The following is a 7,256-nucleotide window of genomic DNA, read 5'->3' as shown; positions in this document are numbered from 1 at the left end:
TTTGGGGGCACACTGAAGCTATTGCACAGATAGAGATTTTTAGTGCACACTGAAACTATTGCACGGATTGGGACTTTTGGTGCACACTGAAACTGTTGCACAGATAGGGATTTTTGGTGCACACTGAAACTGTTGCACAGATAGGGTTTTTTGGTGCACACTGAAACTGTTGTACAGATAGGGATTTTTGGTGCACACTGAAACTGTTGCACAGATAGGTATTTCTGGCACACACGGAAACTATGGTACAGATAAGGATTATTGGTGCACACTGAAAATATTGCACAGATACGGATTTTTGGCACACATTTCCATAGGTATGACTTGTATCTGTTGACTGAAAGTGACTTAATTGATGCGAAGTGACCTGGAAAGCCCCAAATTTCCTTATGCAGCCCCGGATTGTTTTACTTGGGTTTCAACATTGCTGGAAGGAATTGAGAGGACCCGATGGGATCTAAAGTGACCTGAATTGATGTTAGTGGAAATGAATTGATGTGGAGGGCCGGAATGGATCTGACAGGCCTTGAACGGACCTAGAGAGAGAGAGAGAAAGAAAGAAATGGATGTGATAGACCCTACATAAATACGTGGATGGTTGGGTCATTCGCTACTCATATGAAACCGTAGTGTCTAAGAGGCCATGATTAATTTTGTGGTACCGGTATATTTCACAGAAAGCCGGATTTCACTTTTTTTTTCCTCTAAATCTTTCGCTCCCAGTTTCATATAAATTGGCTGGCCGAGAATACTGTGTTTTGATCGGTGGTTCTTTTCCGGCATAGATATTTCTGTACTTGAAAAGGGTGGTGTTTTTCTTTCCGGGTATTATTTTAACTCTCTCTCTCTCTCTCTCTCTCTCTCTCTCTCTCCCACACACACACACACACACACACACACACACACACACACACACACACACACACACACACACACACACACACACACACACACACACACACACACACACACACACTGGTCGTTCTAGGTAACAAGTAGGGTTCATTCATAAAGAGCCATTTCCGTTTCCGTCATCGTGCGTGTTTGTCATGTGAGCGACCTCTAACCTTCAAATTTATATAGGCGCGTTTTTTTTTTTTTTTTTTTTTTTTTTTTTTTTTTAATCGTCCTCTCCCCTCTCCATCTATTTCCCTCTGTGTGTTTCAGTTCTGCATTTTTTATGATTCCGTTTTGTTAATCGCTAACTTAATGAAAACCTAACTCAGATAAGCTAACCTAACCTAACTTAAGGATCTACCCTAACCTAGCAACCTAGCCTGAAAAGACCTGTCCCAAAGAGGTTTGTCTAACCAAATTTTACTTAATCTAACAATCTAGCCTGACTAGACCTGTTCCTAAGAGGCTTGCCAAAGGTAACCCTAACATCCTAACCAAATGATCAGACTCGATAGTCAAACGTAACCCAACCAAATCCTAACAGCCTGACTAACCTAATCAACTGAAACTAACGTAACAGATCCATCGAAAAAGAAAAAAAAAAATGCCAAACTCAACTTGCCTTCCCCCCAGCCTCGCCCGGATCCCCCTCTCCCTCGTCTCCTCTTGCCTTCCCAGTTCCCACGTGTAATGGCCGAGGCCTTTATTTTCCCATTGTATTGTCAGGCTCCTGTTATCGTGCACAGTGTTGCCAAGCAGATAGGTGCACATGATATTTAATTCTTTCGTCTTCACTCGGCCCTGGTTTTCGAACGTCTTTAGCTTTTTCACGCAGCTCAGTGCGAGAAAGACTGGGCGTCAGTTATTCATCCTTTTCACGGCACTTCGGGACTAGCATCATAATTTAGTGTTACTTTCTGTTAATTCGAGTTGGATGGATGGCAGTTTTTGGTAAGGTTAAATTTAAGAGTAAAATGTAATAATATTAGCAAGCTTCCTACTACGTACCAGGAGGGGTGGACATTAAACCGCTTGACATTTACAGAGAATCGTGGGAGGTGAAGGATGTGTAGATCAGTATTGCTATCCATAGGGTCTGTGGTGCAAGTAATACGCCCATTTTTACTCCCCTTCAACCCGATGATGGCTTTTTTACTTTATTCGTGCATCCTGCAGATGACTTTATTCAGCTTATGACAGATCTGCCATACTGAATGGGTTAATAAAGGCTGTACTTAACCCCTCCATTTGGAAGTCTCGCTCTCAAGGCGAATAAGATCACCTGGAAACAACAAGAATAAAGTTTTTAATAAATGCAGCGAGAGAAGAGGTTCACTACATCAACCCGAGGACTTTTTTTCTGGATCCCGAATAGTTGATGCACTTTAGGGGAGATCTTGTATAGTGTAGGGGTTAATGGGGGTTGCATCATTCTCGTATAGTTGGAGAAAATGAACAAAATCGTCTGCATAGAACAAGAATTAATTACTTCATCGGATAGAAGGGGTTCATACATTTCTGTGAGCAATTTTTCATTTATATATCACTTACAGAGTTTTAAGCTATGACTGAAATGCATTGGATTATTGCATTACATTGATTAGGTTGGTTTTAAGTGTTTCAACGAACGTAAAAAAGACTGGAAATAATGGTAATACAGTACGTTCCCCCCCTCCCCACCTTTCTCTCTCCCGGAGATATAGAGTAGGTCCATCCGGAGGTATAGGCTGCTGCAGTTCATGAATGTGTTACAAACTTTATGAAATGATGACTGTAACTTTTGACTTTTACCCTACTATTAATCGACCTGCTTATCATGTGTGTGTGTGTGTGTGTGTGTGTGTGTGTGTGTGTGTGTGTGTGTGTGTGTGTGTGTGTGTGTCAAAATAACAGCAAAAGTTTTCATCCTATTATATTGAGACTTAGTTGAAGGGTTGAGGGTCAGCCATTGAGTAAACCTGTTTTTTTCTTTAGGTCATAAGTCAAGGTTAGGGATAATTCAAAATGTGACCTAGCAAGGTAAGCTTAAATAGATTTTACCAAATATACACCTGACAGTGGAAGGATTGAGGACAGGGTAAGAACAAAGGGAGTGAGTTTTGAAAATAGAAGCCAAGGTCATAGGGCAAGGTCAAAGGTTGATCCAGGTGTCTACGTATAAACAAAATAACGAAACCAGGTTTGCTTTGATTTGGGCGAAATGATGGAAGGGTTGAGGATCAGCCAAAGAGTACCTGTTATTTTTAAGAATAGGTAAGTGATCAGTGGCACTTTCAAGGTCAGCCTAGTTTTCATCATATTTATTTCAAAGTTTTTTGCAATGGTTCAGGGTAAGGCTAGCATAAAGGGATTCATTTTTGAGAAGTCAGTCACATGTCAAGGTTAGCAGGAAAGGTTAAATGCTAGGGTTACTGGGTAAAGACATCTCACACAATTTTGATCAGATTTCAGCCATACTTGGTGGAAGGGTTAAGGGTCTGGGACGAATGAAGTAATTTAATTTTTAAGACCAGTTGGTCAAAAGTCAAGATCACAGGCCAGAGTCAAATATTCAGTCCTTAGTGTGGGTATTGCATTCTGAGTGGCCATTGTTGTTATTATTTTTGTTGTTGTTCTTATTTTACAATTTGCCACAAGAGTATTGTTATTTTTATTATTATTATTATTATTATTATTATTATTATTATTGTTGTTGTTGTTTTGTTGTTGTTGTAGTAGGTGGGGACACGTACCATTCACTCACTCAGTGCAGTTACCTTTTGGTGACTACAGGTGACAAGCTAGATGGTTTCCTCTAGCCCATGACACCATTTTCTATTGTAGATGGTAACCACATAACCAAAATTAGTAGACAGGTGGTGGTTGAGTGGACAAAGGTGCCTCAGCTAAATGTGGCTTATAAGGGTTGACTTCCAAGGGATCACTGGAGGTTGATTGCTTACATAATGTTACTGAAAGACAAGCAAGCAGTCATCCCTGTCTTGAATGTCTGGACTAAGTACCCAAGCCTTTACTGAATAATAGGGGATTGGATGATAGGTAGATTATTATAATCTTTACAGTTAACTCACAACTTTCCTAGATACAGTATTTACCAATTTACAGGATAATCAGTTATGGAAATGTTAGTTTTTGTATTGTATGCTTGCCATAAATGTTGTGTTTGCGTGTGTGTGGGAGGGAGGAGCTTAATGGAGATAAATCACAAATTTTAGTGCCTCTCATTGGATGATCATAGAATGGAAGGAGTCAAAGGGTGTGTAGTGGGTACTGGCACAACTCATTGGTTGTTTAGGATAGTGGGCACAATTAAGGGAATTATTTCACATGTTTTGGTACCTCCTAATGGCAAAGAGCTTAGTGGGAGGAGATAGTGTAGGAAACTTGCTGTTGAGTTTAATTTGACAAGTCCCAAGCCCACCTGCAGTACCTCATTAACTGTTGCTGAAAACTTCCCCAGTTATTGCACTTCTCTGCCAAATACACTACATTGTATGGGTGGGTGGGTGGTTGTCATTAGGCTTATAGGGTGGTTTTTACTGTGCTTTCACCAGTCCATTTCCAGAGATGGGCTAATGTTGTTAGTTATATCTAAAATAGTGGAGTTCTCTGTGGTTTGGTTTTGTTGGAAGGGAATTGATGCATACTGTTTATGTAACAGCCCCTTGAAACTGATAATGTATTTTGTAGGTCATGTCTGCTGTTACCAGATTATTTGATTTGGTTTGGGAGAGTCTCCTATTAGAGAAGTTAATTAAGACTATATGTCATACCTCTTGTTCAGAAAGTCTGTCCTAAGTTGAGTAAGCTTAGCTAGAGATAACACAATTAAAAAGTAATGGAATAAGAGCAGAAGAGGTTGACAATCCTGCTTGGTACTGCAATTTCAGACCTTGTGTGCATTCAACTTTCATATTTGATTAAAGTATCTTAATGGATAAATGTGCTCCAGTATATATCTTTATACCTCTCGCTTCTGAGACACTTTTTATTTTTATTTATTTATTTTTTTTAATCAGACATTTATAGTTGACATATTTGTGATAAAAGTTGGTTTGAAACAGGGATGTGTCATGTCTCCATGGTTGTCCAATTTGTACATGGATGGGGTAATAAAAGAGGTACAAGGTAGGGTAGTGGATGTTGGAGTGGCCCTGGTGAGAGAGGATAGTGTTTGGAAACTCCCTGTACTGTTGTTTGTAGATGATACTGTGTTGTTGAGTGAAGACGAAGGGGAGCTGCAAGGTTTGGTGGATGAGTTTGAGAGAGTGTGTAAGAAACGGAATCTAAAGGTGAATGTAGGGAAGAGTAAAATGATGGTCTTTGAGAGAGGTGAAGTTAGTGAATGTACAGGGAGGTTGGATGGTAAGGAATTGGAAAATGTGTGTACGTTTAAGTACTTGGGTAGTGTGATGAGTAAGGATGGAGGTTTGGAGGGTGAAGTGCTTGAAAGGGTACAGCAGGGAAAAAAGGTTGCTGGTTCTTTGAAAGCAGTGATAAGAAACAGGGAAGTGAGCATGGAAGTGAAAAAGTTACTACATGACAGTATTGTGATACCAACTCTAACGTATGGAAGTGAAGCTTGGACATTGTTGGAAGGACACAAGTCAAGAGTGAGAGCAGTGGAAATGAGTTATTTAAGAGGAGCCTGTGGAGTCACGTGGAGAGACAGGCTGACGAATGAGGATATAAAGGAGCATTGTGGTGTGGATGTGGATGTGATAGGAAGCGTTATGAGGAACACACTGAGGTGGTTTGGCCATGTGGAGAGGATGGAGGGTGAAAGACTGACGAAGAGAGTGTATGTGAGTGAGGTGGAGGGGGGAAGAGGGAGGGGGAGGCCGAGGATGAGATGGAGGGATGGGGTGGAGAGGTATATGAGAGAGGGGGGTGTGAGTTGGGAGCAGGGCAGTGAAATGGCGGGGGACAGGGCGACTTGGAGGCGATTTGTTTGTGGCCACCCCAAACGGGATTGAGGCGTCTGACAATAGATAAAGATAGATAGAAAATAATGGTGGCTTCATGACAGCCTTTTGGCCGGTTAGTTCTGTGTCATTCTCATTCCATACTAAAGGTAAATTTATATTAACCCTTTCATGTTTATGGGTGCAGTGCAAATTTCATGCACTTGTTACCAGTTGATGCAGGCTGTGTCTGCACACATTTCAACTGCTTGTTATCAATCAATGCCAGTTGAGTCGATCGAAATGGCCCCTGTTTTTTTGGTTATGGAATGATTTTGTGTCTATTTCTGAGTGAGAACAAAACACTACAGTACTGTACTTGCGTCCCCATGTATTGCTTCGCCATGCTTAACCCACCCCGCACCCCAGTCTGTGTTCTACGAGCATTGCTCGAACATAAGATAATTTTCTCTCGTGCTTCGTGAAATCAGCCTTAATTGACCTGCAGTAGTTCTTTATACACCAAAATATATCCAAATAATTTCCCTGTAACTTTTTCTCAGTATCATTTTCCATAAGTTTTTATTTCTATGAGATGAAACTGAAAAAAACTGAAGTAAAAAATAATAAATTATGACATAATTTACCTTTGTCTGATCTTTTTTACAACACCATAAGCAAATACAGTACATTTATTCAGGATTATGGTGGGAAAAAAAAATTATTGTTGAAGCATAAATAAGGGTGTGAGGATAAGTTGTTTATGAACTATCGAATGCACGGGAATAGCACAGTGACAGGGGTCTCTCAGTGTGTGGTCTTGGGTGTCCAGGACTGTGTCCCAAGTACCCGTTCGTGGTTGGATGCAGCCTGCATCGATTGATAATGAGAGGGTTCATGGTGAACCCAATACAAACATCATATTTACTAATTGTAGTGCCTTCTAATTAATGACATTTCAGATTGACATATTCAGGACAACAGAGAAGTTCTGTTGGTGTGACAAACCTGGCAACACTCAGCCATCTTCTCACCCTGAAACATTATACTATGCTCTACTTGAGACAAACTTCAGGCTGTGCCCAGTTTGGAATGAAACTCAGACTGTGCATATCTTGGGACAAAACTCTGACTGTACCTAGCTAGACAAAACTCAGATTCTGCTCAGCTTGGGACAAAACTCAGACTCTCCTCAGCTTGAGACAGAACTCAGACTGTGCTCAGCTTGAAACAAAACTCAGGATTTGCTTTTCGTTCATTAGTTTTATACAGGAAGAATCGTAGATTGGTAACACACTTATTGCAGTCATTTTGCTATTAGGCAATTTAAGAATGAGCTCCAGAGGCAAGTGGCACTTCAGCTGAGGTCCTGGTAGTGTACAGCACAGATTAGTAAGTATTCTGTCCATCCAAATCCAGGTAGGTGTCTGATGATGCAGTGTAAGAAATGTTAAT

General features: G+C 40.6%; 1 protein-coding gene across 1 annotated transcript in view; it reads left to right on the top strand.

Annotated features, from left to right (window-relative positions):
- LOC145407269 (uncharacterized) overlaps positions 1–7,256 on the top strand; it is a 54,548-nt gene that overhangs the window by 25,205 nt on the left and 22,087 nt on the right. The gene's annotated exons all lie outside the window — the stretch shown is intronic.

Source organism: Coenobita brevimanus, chromosome 1 (assembly GCF_032717465.1).
Source record: "Coenobita brevimanus isolate Jiangsu-jjx chromosome 1, ASM3271746v2, whole genome shotgun sequence".
NCBI classification, from domain to species: domain Eukaryota; kingdom Metazoa; phylum Arthropoda; class Malacostraca; order Decapoda; family Coenobitidae; genus Coenobita; species Coenobita brevimanus.
Note: the sequence above shows the minus strand (reverse complement) of the source record. Positions and strands in the feature narration are given on the sequence as shown.